This window comes from Palaemon carinicauda, chromosome 3, assembly GCF_036898095.1.
Source record: "Palaemon carinicauda isolate YSFRI2023 chromosome 3, ASM3689809v2, whole genome shotgun sequence".
Taxonomy (NCBI): Eukaryota; Metazoa; Arthropoda; class Malacostraca; order Decapoda; family Palaemonidae; genus Palaemon; species Palaemon carinicauda.
This window is the reverse complement of record NC_090727.1, coordinates 76,179,015-76,201,077: the sequence shown is the minus strand read 5'-3', so window position 1 is coordinate 76,201,077 and position 22,063 is coordinate 76,179,015. Positions and strand designations below refer to the sequence as shown.

At 45.8% G+C, this 22,063-nt stretch overlaps 1 long non-coding RNA gene across 4 annotated transcripts in view; it reads right to left on the bottom strand.

The window, feature by feature from the left end:
• The window catches only part of LOC137638344 (uncharacterized), a 171,802-nt gene that overhangs the window by 37,160 nt on the left and 112,579 nt on the right, over positions 1-22,063 (bottom strand). The window contains exon 1 of one of the 4 annotated variants that reach the window (XR_011044082.1): positions 19,913-20,026. The exons of 2 other annotated variants lie outside the window; for them this stretch is intronic. This is a non-coding gene — a long non-coding RNA (uncharacterized lncRNA). Of the gene's footprint in view, positions 1-19,912; positions 20,027-22,063 lie in introns of those variants that run through there. One more of the 4 variants, XR_011044079.1, reaches the window with a different exon arrangement.

The window sequence follows — 22,063 nt, the reverse complement described above, 5'->3', positions numbered from 1 at the left end:
CTTAGCTTAAAGATTGAGGATGCAACAATATACATGTATACATATCAGGACACACAAGAAACGATGATACTCATCTACAGCCAGTAGAAGCCAGCTAGCAGAGTTCTTTGGCTCGCTCAGGCTCCAAGAGAGGGGAGAATGAAAGATAAAAAGGGACAGTCACACGCACATTCATACTAGATTTACAACTGAGTAACATCTGCCCTCAACTGACTGTTACCTGTCCTAAGAGGGACCTGAGGTGTTACTGATCATGTTTTGTGCCGCCACTACAGAACGTATGGAGATTGTGTCAAGGCCCCTGTGGGTTACGTCGTGCTGGTAATGAGCGGTGATGGTAAGCTGAGGTTTCCACACAGCCCACCTGTAGAACCTGCGTCACAAAAAAGTTCTTTTGGAATGCCAGGGACGTGCTTACACCCCTAACATCATGAGCTCTAGGCCTACTGTCAAGTGGAGGCAGGTCTGCTTGGAAGGCTCATTCGATGGCTTTCCTGGTCCAGGAAGATATTGAGTTCTTTGTTACCTTCCTCTTGATCCTGCCTGTGTTGACGAAGAGTCAATTGATCCGTGGTCGCGCTCCCATAGTTTGTTTAAGGTACTTCCTCCCCGCCCTTACAGGGCATAATAACAGCTGATCAGGATCATCTGTTACAGTATGGAGACTCTCAACCCAGAAGGGCCCAAATCTAGGTTCTGCTACAGCCAATACTTGAGTCTTGCAATAATCTCAGGGACGAAGCTGAGTGTCACTTGCCCCCATCTCCTTGAATGGGTGATGTCGTAGGCAGACCATGTACCTCGCAGACTCTCTTTGCAGAGGCCAAGGCTAGGAGGAACACTGTCTTTAGTGTCAGGAAGTGCTCTTGAGGCTTGACTAAGAGGTTCATAAGGAACTCCTTTCAAGGGTTGTAGTACTTGTACTGCATTCCACGGGGGTGGTCTGACTTCCGACTGAGGGCAAGACAACTCGGCTCTACCTTATGTAGGAGGAGGGATAATTTCATCGAGGGGAATAATTCCATCAAGGAGGAAATGTCAACTTCATTCAGTTGAAAGGTAAGGCTCAAAGCTGAGCGATAGCCTTTCACCGGTGACACTGATTTTTCTATCCCTGAGGTACAACAAGAGTGGAGGGATGCCCCTTTTATGACACCAACCCCAGAAGATATTCCACTTCGCTTGATAGACTGCGATAGATGACTCTCGGAGGTATCCAGACCTCCTGCTTGCGAAAAACCTTGTGAAGTGAGAAGTTGCAGGATAACCTCCAAGCGTGAAGACATAGCGATGCTACTCCCATGGAATATCTTTGTATGTGGTTGTTTAAGTAGCTTGGGAAGTGGAGAGGGTTCCTTCGGTGCCTCTGTGAGCAGATGTAAAAGGTCCATGAACCATCCTGCATTTTGCCACATTGGAGTTATTAAGGTCATTGATAGGTTGTGTGATACGTCGGACTTTGTTCAGGAGCCTCCTTACCAGGTAGAAGGGGGGGAGGGGGAACACATAGATGTCTACATTGTCCTTACCAGAATGCTTGGGGATCTGATACTGGAGAACTGCACACTGGAAGTTTCCGGTTGAGGGACATTGGGAATAGGCCTATTTTTAGCGAACCCCATAAAGTCAAGACTTTGTTGGCTATCTTTTGATACAAAGACCACTCGGTGCCAACTATCCAAGTCTTCCGGCTCAGTTTGTCTGCCAAGAAGTTTCTCTTGCCCAGGATGAAACGGGCTGAGAGGGTCACTGAGTTTTCTTCCATCCATCTGATTATCTCTACAGCCAGATGGCAGAGGAGCAGTGAAAAAGTACCTCCTTACTTGTTTATGTAAGCCGTAGTGGTCTTGTCACTCATCAACACCACAGTGTCTTGAAAGGAGCTGTTGGAAGTGTTTGAGTGGCAGTGTTGCTCGGCTTTGGACCATAATCCGGAGGTGGTGTGCTGTAATAGGTGAGCCCCAACCCTTCTTTTGATGCACCCGTGAAGAGCATCAAATCCAGGGGAGGCGAGAGAAGGTCTATTCCTGTCAGTAGGTTGGTATCTGATATCCACCACTGCAGGTCTCTCTTCTCTGCTCCAAACCTACTGGTACTAGAAGATCCGGAGGGTCTTTGGGATGAGACTAGAATATTTCATCTGTCACTGGATAATTTGAGTGCAGAGACAACTGCTGGGGATTACAGTAGAGGGAGGCAAAATGTCCCAGGAGTATTTGAATGTTTAAAGACCACTCATGAATGGCAGAGGCAAGGGACAGTGACATTGCCCTACAGACTAGAATCAGCCAGTCGTCCAAGTAGCGAAGAAGGCGTATGCCGTTCTTGTGCGTCCAAATCGAAACTAGGGCAACCACTCGAGTGTAAACTTGTGGTGCTGTGGACAGGCCAAAGTACAGCCCTTTAAACTGGTATACTTTGTTGTTGAGGGAGAACATTAGGTACTTTATTGAGGCTGGATGAATGGGATCTGGAAGTACTCATCTTTGAGATCCAGAGTGATTAAGAAGTTTTTTGGTCTGACAGCTTGTCTGACAGTTTAGGCTGTCTCCATGTTCAACAGAGTTTACTGGACAAATGCATCCAAAGCTAAGAGGTCTATGACTAGTTTCCAGCCTCCAGATGTCTTTCCTACAAAAGAAAGTTGACTGTAGAAGCCTGGAGACCCATCCTGGACCTCTTGGAGAGCGTTCTTTTCCAACAAGGTCTGGACTTTGGCCTGAAGAACTGTTGCTTTGTGGAGGAACTTGTGTTTACTGGATGGGAGGTCAGAGGAGGAGAGAAAGTGTGAATGGGACGTGATATCCTGACCTGGGAACGTCCTGACTCGCTGGAGAGCGTTGAAGCACTGGAAAGCGTTGGCATGCTGGACAGGGCTAATGAGATGTTGGTGAGCGCTGGCCCCCAGCCGAGGTCTGGAACGCTGAGAAGGAAGGCGCGTTCTCGAGGATGAGGGATGTTTTGCAACATTACGTGACAGGAACGGTGAAGGCAAGTCAGGAACAGGGATGTGCCTTTTGGAAGGGCGAACATCCACCGTGGGGGATCACAAGCAATCCACAAAAGAGTCCAAGACCGAAGTCAGAAGATTAGCGGCAGGGTCGTCAGAAGAAGGTCCAGGAACGGGCAAAGGTCGAGGACCAGAAGACGACAGAAGAGGAGGTTCCTCTGTGTGGGAAGGCAGAAAAGATGCATTTTCACCGTGCCGAAGGGAGACCTCTAGGGCGAAGTGGAGAGCAAGCTCTACGAGATCACTGATGCCCGCTGGGGAATGGTGGATCAGCAAGCTGACCTTTAGAAGAAGCAGTCCTCCGCAGAGGAGTCTCTATGAGTGAACTCCTCCAAGGAGGAGAAAAACTCGCAGAAGCGACAGATGAAAGACTTAGCTTTCCCTTCGAAGGATGATCAGGAACGGGGGAAGCGCAGTCGGCAGAAACAGCTGAAGTCTGAAGAGGCAGGGGCAACGGCAACAGCAGCAGAGGATGCCTCAGACACCACTTCGTCGACGTACGACAGAGGATCCAACTCCAAAGTCTGCACACTAGCACCATGGATGATGAGCTGGAGCAAGGAATACTTGGAGGGCAGACCCGGAAGCCCCAACGATGACAACACCTGAACAAAAGAAGAAAGACACATGGCCTCACCCGGGGGGAGAGGTGGGGCTGCTTGGCTAGGGGAAGCAACACCATCTTTCGAGGACCGGGGTTGACCAACAATTAAAGAGCCTACGCTAGTACTCGACGGTCTCTCGGAAGAGGCCAATCGAGTAGGAGCTTCAGAGGAAGGTCGGGAAACGGAAGAAGCAGCCTAGGGGTTTCCCCTTCCGAAAAAATCTTCGAAGGAGAAATATCCCGCATTGACATTTTTCCAGCCGTCACCCAAACCTTCCCCACTGGGAGGCAGACCACTCCCGACACTCACTACACTTGTTATCTCGATCACACCTCTGCAGGCAGGACAAAGGGTGTGACGATCAGTGTGCACGGCTGACATGAAGGCACCACAGGGCCGGCCCTCAAGTGCAAGGCAGGTTCGCATGGTCGGCAGAAGTCAAAACACACACACTAATAAAGAGAAAGCACGAACAAAAAGCAATTACAGTAATGGCAACAAAATAGGCGAAGATGAAGATCGGCAACGACCGTTCACCATCCGAGCCAAAAGCAAAGTGAGCTAACTCACAGGTGTGTAAGCGGGAGCGGTAGCAAGCTAACACCCCCTAACCCCGCTAACTAGCGGAATGGGTAGTTAACCCTCACTAAAATGTTAATGGCTCGATCTCTCACCTTCGCCGAAAGTAATAACCCCTAATAAGTAGCGTAGGTTTGTATTTCAGTTATGGAACAAACAAAGCTTTTATCGAGGAAAAGTAAACCTTTGCCTCATTCCAGTTCACAAATCACTCGCTCAGCAAACCCTGGGTTTATAAAGATAGCATAAGTAAATCTATATTGCGGACTTCTTCATATAGCAAATAGGTTTTATATTTTTCAAAATCAAATTATGTTTTGTTAAAATAGTCACTTAAAGATCCAAGAAAATAAACTGAGGTGGTATGGTCATGTGATGAGAAGAGATGAACAGTATATTGGGTGGAGAGTGATGGAAATAGAGGTACAGGGAACGAGAAGGAGAGGGAGACCAAAGCGAAGGTGGATGGACTGTATTAAGGGTGACCTTCGATCAAAGGGATTAACCGGTGATGAAGTGTGGGATGAGAACGCTGGCCAGAAACATCGACCCCACATAAAGATGCAGACAAAGAAAGAAAGAAAGAAAGCTTATGAAATCTTTGTAATGTAACACCTACAATAATGACAGCTATGATGCACAGGTGGAGAAAGGCTCCTGGCACTCTACTAGGGCAAAAAATGCAACGAAATACAGTACTGTAATGTATTACTAAACAAAATCAAAGTCAAGATAAAGTTTCTCTCATTATTCAAAAGTTTTTAAGCAGATAAAAGTTCTCGTAAATTCACACCATTAAAAATTTTTTTTAAATTCTTAAGCCCTCTGAGCGTGCAGACCTCCGCCACGGCAGCTTATTTTTCGAAACCAGCTTGCCTTTCCCAGAATCATGTTATTTTTATAATAAAATAAATTTTTGAATATACTTACCCGGTGATTATATAAGCTGCAACTCTGTTGCTCGACAGAAAACTCTACGTTAAAAATCCGCCAGCGATCGCTATGCAGGTAGGGGGTGTACATCAACAGCGCCATCTGTCGGGCAGGTACTCAGTACTCAATGTAAACACAGAACTCAATTTTCTCCTCGGTCCACTGGGTCTCTATTGGGGAGGAAGGGAGGGTCCTTTAATATATAATCACCGGGTAAGTATATTCAAAAATTTATTTTATTATAAAAATAACATTTTTCAATATTAAACTTAGCCGGTGATTATATAAGCTGAATCACACCCAGGGGGGTGGGTAGAGACCAGCAATAATTGTTTACATTATTATGAGCTAAGGATTTTTTATTTCATTTTAGCAGTTATTCAAAATAACAAACATAAAATAAATAAGTACCTGGTAAGGAAGTCGACTTGAACAATTACTCTGCCTTTTTAAGTACGTCTTCCTTACGGAGCCTCGCGATCCTCTTAGGATGCTGAGCGACCCCTAGGAGCTGAAGTATCAAGGGTTGCAACCCATACAACAGGACCTCATCAAAACCTCTAATCTAGGCGCTTCTCAAGAAATGACTTTGACCACCCGCCAAATCAAGTAGGATGCGAAAGGCTTCTTAGCCTTCCGGACAACCCAAAAACAATAATAAAACATTTCAAGAGAAAGATTAAAAAGGTTATGGAATTAGGGAATTGTAGTGGTTGAGCCCTCACCCACTACTGCACTCGTTGCTACGAATGGTCCCAGAGTGTAGCAGTTCTCGTAAAGAGACTGGACATTCTTAAGATAAAAAGACGCGAACACTGACTTGCTTTTCCAATAGGTTGCGTCGATTATACTTTGCAGAGATCTATTTTGTTTAAAGGCCACGGAAGTTGCGACAGCTCTAACTTCGTGTGTCCTTACCTTCAGCAAAGCTTGGTCTTCCTCATTCAGATGGGAATGAGCTTCTCGTATTAACAGTCTGATAAAATAGGATAAAGCATTCTTTGACATAGGCAAAGATGGTTTCTTAACTGAACACCATAAAGCTTCAGACGGGCCTCGTAAAGGTTTAGTTCGTTTTAAATAGAACTTAAGAGCTCTTACAGGGCATAAGACTCTTTCTAGTTCATTTCCACCATACGATAAGTTTGGAATATCGAACGATATTGGCCAAGGCCGAGAAGGCAGCTCGTTTTTGGCTAGAAAACCAAGTTGTAGAACATGTAGCCGTTTCGGATGAGAATCCGATGTTCTTGCTGAAGGCATGAATCTCACTGACTCTTTTAGCTGTGGCTAAGCATACCAGGAAGAGAGTCTTTAAGGTGAGATCTTTCAGGGAGGCTGATTGTAGCGGTTCGAACCTGTCTGACATAAGGAATCTTAGTACCACGTCTAAATTCCAACCAGGTGTAACCAAACGACGCTCCTTCGTGGTCTCAAAAGACTTAAGGAGGTCCTGTAGATCTTTATTGTTAGAAAGATCTAAGCCTCTGTGACGGAAGACTGATGCCAACATGCTTCTGTAACCCTTGATAGTGGGAGCTGAAAGAGATCGTTCTTTCCTCAGATATAAGAGGAAGTCAGCTATTTGAGTTACAGAGGTACTGGTCGAGGATACGGATACTGACTTGCACCAGTTTCGGAAGATTTCCCACTTCGATTGGTAGACTCTAAGGGTGGATGTTCTCCTTGCTCTAGCAATCGCTCTGGCTGCCTCCTTCGAAAAGCTTCTAGCTCTCGAGAGTCTTTCGATAGTCTGAAGGCATTCAGACGAAGAGCGTGGAGGCCTTGGTGTACCTTCTTTACGTGTGGCTGACGTAGAAGGTCCACCCTTAGGGGAAGTGTTCTGGGAACGTCTACTAGCCATCGAAGTACCTCGGTGAACCATTCTCTCGCGGGCCAGAGGGAAGCAACTAGCGTCAACCTTGTCCCTTCGTGAGAGGCGAACATCTGCAGTACCTTGTTGACAATCTTGAACGGAGGGAATGCATATAGATCTAGATGTGACCAATCTAGGAGAAAGGCATCTATATGAACTGCTGCTGGGTCCGGGATTGGTGAGCAAAATATTGGGAGCCTCTTGGTCATCGAGGTTGCAAAGAGATCTATGGTTGGCTGGCCCCAGGTGGCCCAAAGTCTCTTGCATACATCCTTGTGGAGGGTCCATTCTGTTGGAATTATTTGTCCCTTCCGACTGAGACAATCTGCCATGACATTCAAGTTGCCTTAGATGAACCTCGTTACTAGTGATATGTCTAGACCTTTTGACCAGGTGAGGAGGTCCCTTGCGATCTCGTACAACGTCAGAGAGTAGGTCCCTCCTTGCTTGGAGATGTACGCCAAAGCCGTGGTGTTGTCCGAGTTCACCTCCACCACTTTGCCTTGAAGGAGAGACCTGAAGCTTTTCCAGGCCAGACGTACTGCCAGTAGCTCCTTGCAGTTGAAATGCATTGTCCTTTGACTCGAGTTCCATATTCCCGAGCATTCCCGACCGTCTAATGTCGCACCCCAGCCTACGTCCGATGCGTCCGAGAAGAGAACGTGGTTGGGAGTCTGAACAGTCAGGGGAAGACCCTCTCTTAGGTTGATATAGTCCTTTCACCAAGTCAGACAAGACTTTATCTTTTCGGAAACCGGGATCGAGACCGCTTCTAGCGTCTTGTCCTTTTTCCAGTGAAAAGCTAGATGGTATAGAAGAGGACGGAGGTGTAGTCTTCCTAGTGACACAAATTGATACACGGATGACAGCGTCCCTACCAGACTCATCCACAGCCTGACTGAGCAGCGTTCCTTCTTCAGCATCTTCTGGATGGATAGCAGGGCTGGGGGCTGATCGTCTTGTTCAGCAACGTCCTCATCAGAGGGTTCCTCATCCGAAACTGATGAGGAAACGGCAACGGAGTGGGCAACGTCTGACTCGCTGAATCCGGTCGCACTGGTGGATGCGTGACGGAGCCGGACGCAATATCATGGAACTGCTGCACAGTCTGTGAACTGTCAACAACCATGGGTGCGCGAGGAAGCACAGCGTCAACCCGAAACTGTCTAGACCGTCTGGGTTGTGCAGTCAACACCCTACCGGGTTGCTGAGGTTGACGCACTGCGTCACAACAAGTCACCTCTGCTGGTTGTTGAACGTCCTGAACGTCAACAACCACCTCCGAGCGTCGCTTAACGTCACCGTGCGGCTGGCAACCCACACTGGGTCGCATCGGTGGAGGAACCACCTCAACTGGCAGACGCGAGTAGGTTACCTCAGCGTCAACAGGGCGCACAACCGACCGGTAGGAAGGTTGTTGGCCAGAAGGTTCTTCTCCGCATTTAAGTCCTCTATCAAGGACGCAAGCTTGGACTGCATGTCTTGCAGCAAAGCCCATTTAGGGTCTACGGGAGCAGGTGTGGCAACAGACGGGGTTAGCGACTGAGGCGGAACCGTTTACCATCCCTGAAAGCCTTGTTATGCGTGACATAATAGTACAGCAAAACTTCAAAGGCTCGACAACAGCTGAGAAGTTGACCTGTAAACACCTTGGAGCGTCTCCTGGCTAGGCGCCAGGGAGAGTCTACCAGAATTGAGAAGTCTATCTGGGCAGAGGCATGAACTCCCAAGCCGAGAACTTCTCTCGTGTCCTATCAGACTCTCGCTCTATAAACCAGTTTAAAAGAAGGGAAAGCAAAGGCTGTATCCCCCAAACTCCTCCTGGTGAAAAACCAGTCGCCTAGCCAACGTAACGCTCTCTAGGAGAGCGAGCGAGCACTAGCTTAAAAACAACGGCTTCGAAGTAGCTAGGCCTAGTGTAAGCTCTGACGTTTAGGCGAACGAGGAGCAGCAGTTACAAGATCCGGACGAAGATCCTTAAAAAAAATCATCATGATTTAATTAAAGTCCATAGGAGGCTAAGCAGCTTAAGGCTCCTCTCCATCTGACAGAGTCCTCAAGGGAATATCAGTAGGAGGGAGAACAGCCACTTGCTAATCTACAGGAACCTTGTCCGATAAAAGCTGAGTCTCTCACTGGTGCATTAGTAGCGGACCAGAACGCAACGTCATGTAACTGCTTGACAGTCTGTGAACTGTCAACAACTGAACTGTCAACCACAACAGGTGCGTGAGGACGTACAGCGTCCACTCGAGACTGCTTTGACTGCCTAGACTGAGCAGTCAAAACAACTCTAGAATGAGGAGGTTGACGCACAGCGTCAAAACAAGTCAACTCCGATTGTTAGTGAACGTCTAGAACGTCAACAGGAGTATCAGCCGGTGGCCTAACGTCCAAATGCGGCTGAAAAACCACACGAGACCGCATCGAGTGTGGTTCTAAACAACCTGACTGACGTGACTAGGCTACGCCAACGTCAACAGTAAGCACAAAGGAACGTTAGGTTGGCTGAAAGCCAGGATATCGATGAGATAAACGGCTAGACTCAACGGACTAATCGGCAGAATAGTCTTCCATAAGGGAGGCAAGCATATACTGCATGTTTTGCCATATAACCCCTTAAGGATCAACGGAAATGGTTGTGGTAATAGACGAGGGTAACGTCTGTGACCGCAACACTTTGCCTACAAAAAAAAAGACTTTCGGAGTCTGTGTTACGCTTTTGTTAGGCGGCGAGCAGTTATCCGATGACTGCATAGGGTCAGAGCTGTCCTAATGGCTGTAACCAGGACGCTGGACCTGTCCTGAAAGGACTGACTTTCGCTTAAGGGCTTCGAAACCTTGTGACAGGTTTCTTATGCGAAAAGCCTACGGATGGCGAGGAGAAACAACGTCTCTCTCGTCTTATGGTAGGGGAGATCTTGGTAAGATACACCCGATACCATAGAGGGAAAATGTCTGTTCGTTGGTCAAGGCCTCTCGAACCCATAAGTCGTTCGACATTACTTCTCCCCTGGGCTTGGGAGCTTGCAAGAGGTCCCGGACTAGGTGAACGACAGGCACGAACAGACGAACCCTCGGACGCAACACTGTAACACTTTGCGCCTCGGACGCAACACTGTAACACTTTGCGCATATCACTTTATCACTTCGATTTTCTGTTTTGCACTTATTTCTACCTGAAACACGCAATTCTACCCTTCATTAAAAGGTAGTAATTGCGAAATAAGTCGTATAATGCAAGTTCATAATACCAGCAAAAAACAGAAAACATATTTTAAGATAAAAAAAAAAATCAGTGGCTGGGAAAGAGACTAAACACTAGTTCATATAACTACGTTTTCAATCTCTCACCGCACATAGCCTGGGGACGAGAATAAAAACCTAAAAACGTTTTATCCTTCCTCCCCGTACAGAGACTAGGGACGAGAGTAACACGAGAACAACGTTACCCGCTTGAACGGAACGTTTTCTCTCCTCTCTCTCCCTCCGTCTCTATCTCTCTCTCTCTCTTTCTCTCTTGATTTCGCACCTAAGAGAAGAGCCCAATTATTTTTCGTCAAAAAAAACATGTTATTTGACTAAAGGAAAAAACTGAAAGGTTTTTCAAATAAAAAGTTCCTTTAAATTAGAATTTAAAACATTTAAGCTAAGAAAGAATGAACAAAACGTCAGAATCGATTTACTCTTACTGCAAAGTGAAACCGTGATACACTCTCTCTCTATCGTAACGATAGAGCGCATGTTGAACGTCCTGAACGTCAACAACTGCGTAGCATAAAAAACTAAACGTTAGTTCATCTTTGAAAACAGTACGAAGACTATCAAAGAAATTCTTTCATAAAATATTACATTTAAAAAGTTTTAAATTCTTTAAAAGCTAATTACGATATAAAGGGCTCAACGTTGATTAACTTCGGTTCCAAGTTAGGACCGCCTACTATCAGGAAAGGTCGCATATAAACAAAACATTAAAATTTATTTTTATATGTTTATAATAAATGGAAAGTTAATCGAAGAGGCCTAATAAAGGCGGAGAGATATAAAATATATAGATCTATAACGTGATAAGATAATTACTAAAAACCTAAACACACTTCCGTCTAAGGGAAGGGTCGGCCATTTAAAAGTGAAAGAAAGTCCATACTCTCTTTGTCACCATAATTAAATCTATCCAAAACGAGTTCAAGTTTTGAGATGAAGATAAAACACCTGCATAGCGAAAGCTCAAAACTAGAATAGTGTACTTCACCAAATAGTCTTGCCGGTAGCCCGACAGAGAGAAAATTGAGTTCTGTGTTTACATTGAGTACTGAGTACCTGCCCGACAGATGGCGCTGTTGATGTACACCCCCTACCTGCATAGCGATCGCTGGCGGATTTTTAACGTAGAGTTTTCTGTCGAGCAACAGAGTTGCAGCTTATATAATCACCGGCTAAGTTTAATATTGAAAAAATGTTATTTTTATTAATAAAATAAATTTTTGAATATACTTACCCGATAATCATGTAGCTGTCAACTCCGTTGCCCGACAGAATTCTATGGAGGGATACGCCAGCTATCACAATACTAGAAGGGGGTGTACTTACCAGCGCCACCTGTGGCCAGGTACTCAATCATTTGTTGTTGACACCTCCTCAATTATTCCTCGGTCCACTGGTTCTCTCTGGGGAGGAAAGGGAGGGTCGATTAAATCATGATTATCGGGTAAGTATATTCAAAAATTTATTTTATTAATAAAAATAACATTTTTCAATATTAAACTTACCCGATAATCATGTAGCTGATTCACACCCAGGGAGGTGGGTGAAAACCAGTGTACAAGATTAAAGGATAGCTAAGTATCCCATATTTCATATAACAGTTATCTCAAATAACAATGAAATAATAAGTACCTGGTAAGGAAGTCGAATAGAACCGTTACTCTGCCTCTTTATTTAAAGTTCGTCTTCCTTACTGAGCGCAGCGTTCCTCTTGGAGGCTGAATCAACCCAAAGGTGCCAAAGTACACGGGGTTGCAACCCCTACTAAAGGACCTCTACCAAACCTTTAACCCAGGCGCTTCTCAAGAATGAATAGACCACCCGCCAAATCCAAGGATGCGGAAGGCTTCTTAGCCTACCGTAACAACCATAAAAAACAACAATAAAAGTATTCAAGAGAAAGGTTAAAAAAGGTTATGGGATTAAGGGAATGTAGTGGCTGAGCCCTCACCTACAACTGCACTCGCTGCTACGAATGGTCCCAGGGTGTAGCAGTTCTTGTAAAGAGACTGGACATCTTTCAGATAAAATGATGCAAACACTGACTTGCTCCTCCAATAGGTTGCATCCATTATGCTCTGCAGAGAACGGTTTTTATTAAAGGCCAACGAAGTAGCTACAGCTCTTACTTCGTGGGTCCTTACCTTCAGCAATGCAAGGTCTTCCTCCTTTAAGTGAGAATGTGCTTCTCTGATCAGAAGCCTTAAATAGTACGAAAGCCCATTCTTGGACATGGGTCTCGAGGGTTTCTTGATGGCACACCATAAGGCTTCTGACTGTCCTCGAATAGGTTTAGACCTCTTCAGATAATATTTGAGAGCTCTGACAGGGCAAAGAACTCTCTCTAGTTCGTTACCTACCATGTTGGAGAGGCTAGGTATTTCGAACGATCTAGGCCAAGGACGTGAAGGAAGCTCGTTCTTTGCTAGGAATCCAAGCTGAAAAGAACATGTTGCAGATTCGGTTGTGAAACCAATGTTCTTGCTGAAGGAATGAACCTCACTGACTCTCTTAGCTGTTGCAAGGCAAACGAGAAAAGCAGTCTTGAGGGTAAGATCCTTGAAGGAAGCTGACTGGAGAGGTTCGAACCTAGATGTCATAAGGAACCTTAAGACTACGTCTAGATTCCAGCCTGGAGTGGAAAGACGACGTTCTTTAGACGTCTCAAAAGACTTGAGAATGTCTTGAAGGTCCTTGTTGGAAGACAGGTCCAAACCTCTGTGGCGGAGAACTGAGGCCAACATACTCCTATATCCTTTAATCGTAGGTGTTGAAAGGGATCTCTCATTCCTAAGATGTAGAAGGAAGTCAGCTATTTGGATCACAGAGGTATTGGTAGAGGATATTGAATTGGCTCTACACCAGCTTCGGAAGACCTCCCACTTAGACTGGTAGACTCTACGAGTGGAAACTCTTCTAGCTCTGGCAATCGCACTGGCTGCCTCCTTCGAAAAGCCTCTAGCTCTAGCGAATCTTTCGACAGTCTGAAGGCAGTCAGCCGAAGAGCGTGGAGGTTTGGGTGCAACCTGTCTACGTGTGGTTGACGTAGAAGGTCCACTCTTAGAGGTAGAGTCCTGGGGAAGTCGACTAGCCATTGAAGTACCTCTGTGTACCATTCTCTTGCAGGCCAAAGGGGAGCAACCAGCGTCAGCCGTGTCCCTTCGTGCGAGACGAATTTCTGCAGAACTTTGTTTATTATCTTGAACGGAGGGAATGCGTACAGGTCGAGATGGGACCAGTTCAGAAGAAAAGCATCCACATGAACCGCTGCAGGGTCTGGAACAGGGGAACAATAAAGCGGAAGTCTCTTGGTTATGGAGGTGGCAAACAGATCTATGGTAGGTTGACCCCACAAGGTCCAAAGTCTGTTGCACACACTCTTGTGGAGGGTCCATTCCGTGGGAATGACCTGATTCCTTCTGCTGAGGCGATCCGCTGAAACATTCATATCGCCCTGGATGAACCTCGTGACCAGAGTGAGGTTTAGACCTCTTGACCAAATGAGGAGGTCCCTTGCGATCTCGTAAAGGCTCCTCGAATGGGTCCCTCCTTGCTTGGAGATGTAAGCCAAGGCTGTGGTGTTGTCTGAATTCACCTCCACCACTTTGCCTAGCAGGAGGGACTTGAAGTTCAACAGGGCTAGATGAACTGCTAACAGTTCCTTGCAGTTGATGTGGAGTAATCCTTGTTCCTTGTTCCACACTCCTGAGCATTCCCGTCCGTCCAAGGTCGCACCCCAGCCCGAGTCCGATGCATCTGAGAAGAGATGAAGATTGGGGGTCTGGATGGCCAATGATAGACCCTCCTTGAGAAGGAGATTGTGCTTCCACCACAGGAGAGTGGTCTTCATCTCTTGGTTGATAGGGATAGAGACTGCTTCTAGAGTCGAGCCCTTGTCCTAATGAGCAGCAAGATGGAATTGAAGAGGGCGGAGGTGGAGTCTTCCTAGCTCGACAAACAGGGCCAGTGATGAGAGGTTCCTGTGAGACTCATCCACTGTCTCACTGAGCAATTGCTCCTCTTCAGCATGCTCATGATGCACTCTAGGGCTTGGTTTATCCTGGGGGCCGAAGGAAAAGCCCGAAAATCCTGACTCTGAATCTCCATTCCCAGGTACACAATGGATTGGGAGGGAATGAGTTGAGATTTCTCTATATTGACTAATAGACCTAGGTCTCTGATTAAGTCTAAAGTCCAATTGAGGTTCTCCAGACAACGACGACTCGTGGAGGCTCTCAACAGCCAGTCGTCTAGGTAGAGGGAGGCTCTGATGTTCGATAAGTGTAGGAATTTCGCTACATTCCTCATCAGATGAGTAAAGACCATAGGAGCTGTGCTTAGGCCAAAACACAGGGCTTGGAACTGATAGACAACCTTTCCGAAAACGAATCTCAGGAAAGGTTGGGAGTCTGGATGAAAGGGAACGTGAAAGTATGCATCTTTCAAGTCCAACGAGACCATCCAGTCCTCCTGTCTGACCGCTGCTAAGACCGACTTGGTCGTCTCCATCGTGAACGTCTGCTTGGTGACATACTCGTTGAGAGAGCTGACGTCCAGCACCGGTCTCCAACCTCCTGTCTTCTTGGTCACAAGAAAGAGACGGTTGTAGAAGCCCGGGGATTGATGGTCCCGGACTATAACCACTGCCTTCTTCTGCACAAGTAGCGACACCTCCTGTTGCAATGCTAGCCTCTTGTCCTCTTCTTTGTAGTTGGGAGAGAGGTTGATGGGCGATGTGGTCAGAGGTGGTTTGAGGCAGAATGGAATCCTGTAACCGTACCTCAGCCAACTGACAGACTGTGCGTCTGCACCTCTCTTCTCCCAGGCTCGCCAGAAGATCTTGAGTCTGGCTCCTACTGTTGTCTGGAGAATCTGAGAGTCAGTTCTTTCCCTTAGATGTCCTGGATCCTTTCCTAGACTTGCTCCTGTGAGAGTCTGGACGGGAGCTTCCTCGGCTGGGGGCTCTACCACGAAAGGGCGGTATGAACCTCGTAGCCGGGGTATCAGCCACTGGGGAGCGATAAGTCTTGGGGACTGAGGTGGCAACCTTAGACTTACGAGCCGATGAGGCTACAAGATCGTGCGTGTCCTTTTGTATCAGGGCAGCAGACAAGTCCTTAACTAACTCCTCGGGAAAGAGGAACTTTGAGAGTGGAGCAAAAAGGAGTTGTGACCGTTGGCAAGGTGTAATGCTGGCGGAAAGGAAGGTACACAGTTGTTCCCTTTTCTTCAACACCCCTGATACAAATAACGACGCTAGCTCACCCGATCCATCTCTGATGGCCTTATCCATGCAGGACATTAATAGCATGGCAGATTCTTTGTCCGCAGGAGAGGTTTTCTTGCTGAGGGCCCCCAGGCACCAGTCGAGAAAGTTGAACATTTCAAATGCTCTGAACAACCCTTTTAGTAAATGATCCAGGTCTGAGAAGGTCCAACAAACCTTCGAGCGTCTCATAGCAGTTCTCCGAGGCGAGTCCACCAGACTTGAGAAGTCAGCCTGGGCAGAGGCAGGTACTCCTAAGCCTGGTGCTTCCCCTGTGGCATACCAAACGCTAGCTTTCGAAGCGAGCTTCGTTGGAGGGAACATGAAGGAAGTCTTGCCAAGGTGTTGTTTAGACTGCAGCCACTCCCCTAAGATCCTTAAAGCCCTCTTGGAGGATCTAGCTAGGACAAGCTTAGTATAGTTGGACTTAGCTTGTTGTACGCCCAGCGAAAACTCAGATGGTGGAGAGCGGGGAATAGCAGAGACGAAGTGGTCTGGGTAAATCTCCCTGAGTAGAGCCAAGACCTTACGAAAATCAATCGACGGTGGAGAAAGCTTAGATTCGTCCACGTCTGATGAGGGATCAAGGTGTGCCTCCTCATCATCCGACACCTCATCAGCAGAGGGTAGCGAAGCGATCGGACCAGAATGCTGAACCGCAGAGTCAGAACGGGTAGGAACAATAACAGTGGTTTCCTCTTCCAGTGACTGTTGAGGGAAAACCTGAGGCTCAGACTGCAAAGGCTGAACAACAGACGAAGCAGAAGGCAGGCACATGGGTGAAGGAGGTTGACTCCTAGCAAGAGAGGTTGAACCCAAGGATTGCACAAGCTGAGCGGAGGACGGAGGAGGAGTAGTCCGTTCCTGTTCCTGTGAGATGAGCGGAGCATGATGAGGTTGAGGCTGCGCAGAACAAGGTAAAGTTCTCGCAAACTGAGGCTCCTGAGGCGCAAGTCCAGGGTGTAGAGGAGCTTGCCTTGAGGAGGGTTGAGCTCGCTGCAGCGATGGCTGAGCAGACAGACTCACGGAGGGGAGAGGTTGTTGTACCCCAACCGAGAGTTGCACCACTGGTGGAGCAGCAAGGGGAGGCGGAGGAAGAGTGGAATAACTCTCCTGATCCCAAAGCAAGGGTTGCCTTAAAGAAGGCTGAGGCTGAACACCACTGGGAACAGCGAACTCCGAAAGTGGCTCAACATCGTACGCCTGGCAGATGGTGCTGCGACCAGGCGGAGCAAGTGCAGGCGGGGCGAGCACAGGCGGAGCGAGAACAGGCGGAGGGAGTGTAGGCGGAGGAGGAGGTGCAACACTCTCAGCCCGACACTCACGCATCAAGTCCGAAAGCTGAGCTTGCATGGACTGAAGCAGGGTCCACTTGGGATCGGCAGAAACGATAACAGACTGAGGTAAAGTCTTAACAGTCGGGCTCTGTTTTGGCAGAACCTTACTCCTCTTGGGCGGAGTACAGTCGACAGATGACTGAGGCGAGTCAGAGCTGAGCCAATGACTGCAACCTGGCTGAGCACTCGCGGACTGGACTCTACGTTTAAGCGGTCTCGAGACCTGAGACCAACGTTTCTTCCCTGCTAGTTGATCAGCGGACGAGAATAAGACGGGCTCAATCGTCTGCAGGTGGGAGTGACGGTCTAAGGAAGACACGCCCGCAACCACCGAGGATAGTTTTGTGCGCCTAACAAGGCCTGTCGAACCCTTAAGCCCTTCGACATTGCTTCTCCCCTGGGCATGGGAGCTTGCAAGAGGTCCCGGACTGGGAGGACGACTGGCTCGCACAGAAAAATCCTCACGCACCACACTGGCACCACTAGCACTTGGCACTGCACCGACACTAGCACTCGTCACAGCACTGGCACTAATTCCACCCACTGCACTCTTGACCTTCAGTTCTTTAACTTCGGCCATCAGAGACTTATGGTCACTTACCACTGATTCTACTTTATCGCCTAAAGCCTGAATAGCACGCAAAACAACTGACATATCAGGCGGAGGGCACACAGTAGGTTCGGGGGTAGCCACTACAGGGGTAGGAAAAGGTAGGGGATCATGAGGTGAGGAAAACATAGAAGAGTGAGAAGAACTTCTCCTAACTCTACCTCTCTCTAACTTAGATGAATATTTTAAAAGACGGACAAATTCCAATTCCGAAAGTCCGGCGCATTCCTCACATCGATTTTCTAATAGACAGGGCCTGTCCCTACAGTCAGAACAAGCGGTGTGAGGATCTACCGAGGCCTTCGGAATACGCCTATTGCAAGACCTACATCGTCTATGGGAGGGGGCTTGCGAAACGTCAGACATCTTGTATTCAAAGAGTTAGCCAAAGGGTGATCCAAAAACAAGCAAAATTCGTTAACTGTTATATCAGTATTATATAAAAGCTATCTAGCTAATATAAGAAGGATTCCAGTAAAGCGACAGCCGTTAATCTGAGAGAATACTTCACCAAATATCCGTGAATAAACTCGAAGACCATAAGCGTATCCCAGAACGTCTAGCCGGAAGCACGACAGAGGAATAATTGAGGAGGTGTCAACAACAAATGATTGAGTACCTGGCCACAGGTGGCGCTGGTAAGTACACCCCCTTCTAGTATTGTGATAGCTGGCGTATCCCTCCATAGAATTCTGTCGGGCAACGGAGTTGACAGCTACATGATTATCGGGTAAGTTTAATATTGAAAAATTAAGACTACAGGCATATTACAAGTCTTTTGTGTGACAACAACCATGTACGAACTTGCGGTCAAGGTTAGGGTTAATTAAGGCGACCTTTTGCTCGACCTTGACCTTTGACCTATAGGACTTTCAAAATTGAATCCCTTCCATGTCTCAACATAACAATTAATCCTTGAACGTTTCACTACTCTATGAGTAAAATTGTGGCCAGGAAGTTGTTCACAAACGGACAAACAGGGATGAAAACATAACCTCCTCCAAACTTTGCTGGCAGAAGTAATAAACCATCGGTTCCCGTCCCAACAAACAACTTCCACTCAATACCTTATTTAGATTAACTGCGTTACACAAATTAGCAGCGATCACCTTGGCAATCGAAGCAAAATATTGGAACATGTATCTTAGGCTACAAGGAACAGTGTTGGGGTTGAGGAGACCACTCCGCAAACCACAATTGGTTGAACAGTACGGGCAGGAAGGAGAGTAAAGGGAGATAAAGCCGAAGGCTAACAAGGTAGAACATCTAAGCACTGAAAGGACAATAAAGAGTTACAGGATGACTCCCTACCCTTACCAAGTCCCCTCCCTTTTAGCGCGCAGTTGACCAATCACAGCAGATCTCGGAAGAGAATGAACTTCGACGGACTGACTTTGGACACAGAACGTATCTTTGGACGTCATTCTTATCAAATATACACTTTTATAGAAGATTTTCCTTAGCTGATCTATTAAGAGTTAACTTGTATGTTACTGAAGACATAATGTAATAATTTAATCTGAATGGCACCTTCTGTTTGCTTATTTCTAATTACTAAAAACTCATAATTTGTTTTAATTAAAAACAATTCTCGAGTTGTACTTTCCACACATTTACTCTTTAAAGCTTCAACAAATCTCCCTTTACCATTTCTCAGATCTTTTATAGAGCGGAAGGAACCCTTATAGTTGGTTGAGACGGATCACGTGTAGAATTCCAAAAGGGAACCTTTATACAGCCGCGTACAATTCCTCCTGCGTGCATGGAAAATGGCAATTTTCTTCCAATTTTCTAGTCGTTCGTAAGACGTGGCCACTGTACGACAAATACTGCGTCAGTTGTTCTGCTAAACCTCCCCACCTGACCTAAACTACAAGATGTGATCTTTCTATTGGGGAGCCTTTGTCTATCAGCGGCCAGTTCCTCCTGTGTCGATTAAAAATGAACATCAACTAACCTAAACTTTCCCCTGTAACCTAACCTACAAGTCATGTCCTTACCGCCTTATCTGGGGGGAGGGGGCGGCTAACATCTCCCCGTGACCCCCTTTACACTGCTGTATTCTAAGATAGCCGTAATCAAACATACAGGTGGCCGCTATCATACATACATCCCCCTTAAACCTCCTGACCCCTCCCAACAAACTACATGCAACACAAGTGACGAGTTGGTAAGGGTAGCGAGTCGTTCCGTCGCCCACAAATGACTAAGCAATGCTTACAGTGCACCTTTAGAAGAGCACTCACTACTGTCTTTGACCAAGAACAGGGTTATTATCACCCTACGACAGAGAGAGAGGGCACAGGATTTGCAGCACAAGTTTCTTGAATCAACAATGTTAGTTTTTAAACTGTTTATAAAACACTCAATGTTTATTACTAAAAATATAAGGAAATAATTTTAAATACGTTACAAGCATAAATACGCCTTACTTCGTAGTATTTGGGGCCAAATAAGGCATATTTTAATTGAAAATAAGGAGGCAATTTTCGTAGAGACGATAAAGGTAAACAAATTTTGTCTTAATCACTGGACGTCGGACTCGGTCAGGGAGGAGGATCACATCAGCTCCGTCAGAAACGCCCAATAAGACAACAAGTTTCAGTATTGTATCTCTTTTATTATTATTATTATTATTATTATTATTATTATTATTATTATTATTATTATTATTATTATTATTACTAACTGCTAAGCTACAAAACCTAGTTGGAAAAGCAGGATGTTAAAAGCCCAGGGGCTCAAATAAGGAAAATAGCCCAGTGAGGAAAGGAAACAAGGGAAAATAAAATATTTTAAGAAGAGCAACAACATTAAAATAAATATTTCCTAAATAAGACATAAAAACATTAACACAAGAAGAGAAATAAAATAAGCTTTAACTCTAGCAGTAGTATCTCAACGTGCGGCTGGTGATGAGAGAGAGAGAGAGAGAGAGAGAGAGAGAGAGAGAGAGAGAGAGAGAGAGAGAGAGAGAGAGATTATTTAATAAATTTATTACACCGAAAGACGTCAAACAAAGTTACATATTGGCAGTTACATACAGTACATCAGAAATCAACAGAAAAGAGAAAAATTACAGCATTGAATCATCAGTATATCAGTTTAAAAAAATAACATATAAGAGTTCGTATTCCATTATCACAACAACTGCAACAGACAGTTTAGCAGCCACCGCAGTGTGGATGACGAGTCAAAATTACGTCTAGGTGGTCATCTTTGAGTAAATTTTGTCCTTGGAGAGAGAGAGAGAGAGAGAGAGAGAGAGAGAGAGAGAGAGAGAGAGAGAGAGAGAGAGAGAGAGAGAGAGAGAGAATATGGGGTGTGCAGGGTTTGGTGATATCTGTGAAGACTGAAAACATTTGCAAAGTAGATATTTTAGAGTAAGTTTGAGCCAAAATGAAGTAATTAGAGGAAATGGACTCCAGGTAGATAGAGTAATTAATGCTAAAATAGATGGAGGAGGGATAGAATCGATTGATTTATGTAAGTATCTTGGTATAAGTACAATAGATGACATTAAGATGAAAGAGGAGGATAAGTCAAGGAATAGTTGATGTGAGGAAGTGAGCAGGAGGAGTTCAAAGAGTTTTGGTAGGATAATCAAGGTTGCACATGGAAGCCAAGGTGGTATTCACGAAGGGAGGGTTGAACCAACTTTCCTTTAAGGAAGTTAAGTGTGCACGTTGAATAGGGTAAAATAAGGTTGAATCCGTCGAGATAGAGTTTAGTAATAGATGCAATGTAAGAAGAATTGATTGGATGAGAAGTGAGGAAAATAGTTTGATAATTGTATGAGAAGTTTTAGAGATTTTCTGTGAAGGTGATGGAGCAGAGTTAGTTGTGGGAGAAGGGAATGGATGGTGAATATGGAGTGTGCCTAAGGTTGGATGGTGGCAAAGGAGAGTGATGCTTGTGGGGATGGTGAAAAGGATTGCTCAGAGCATTTTGAAATGGTTGGGTCATGTGGGAAGAATGGATGACAACAAGTTTATTATTATTACCGAGACATTGTTGGAGGCAGAAAGATTTAAGAGATGACACTGTAGGACTTGAAGGAAAGGATTGAAGGACCCACAGCAGATGTGCAGGAAGTCCTAAAAGATCCCTTGCAAGATGGAGGTGCATAATGGGGCAGTGTCTGTCTCTGTAAGGATTTGATGTGCTATTGGTGAGATTTGGGTGTAGGTGTAGGAAGTGAATAATGGGGAAGGTCTGCTGCACAGGAGTCTCATCTCTGATTTAGAACATGAATGAGGCAGTGACAGTTGTCTTTTCTTGTCCTGAGACAGCCACCACTTGGAAGAAATGACTATTGTACATTCATGTGTGTGATCATAAAACTATGTTCGTACATCTGCTTACCTTTCATTGCCTCTTATTTCTTCATTTCCTTAACTGACATAAAATGTTACTTTCACAATATTTGTCTTATTTTGTCAATTTTATGTTAATTCTTGACATCCTCTCTATCACATATCTGTTCTCTCTTTTATAAAACCTCGAATAACGACAACAAAACACAGAATAATTAAAATACTTCTCAAGTAACTTTCCCAGGGTCTTAAACTCGCTACTAAATT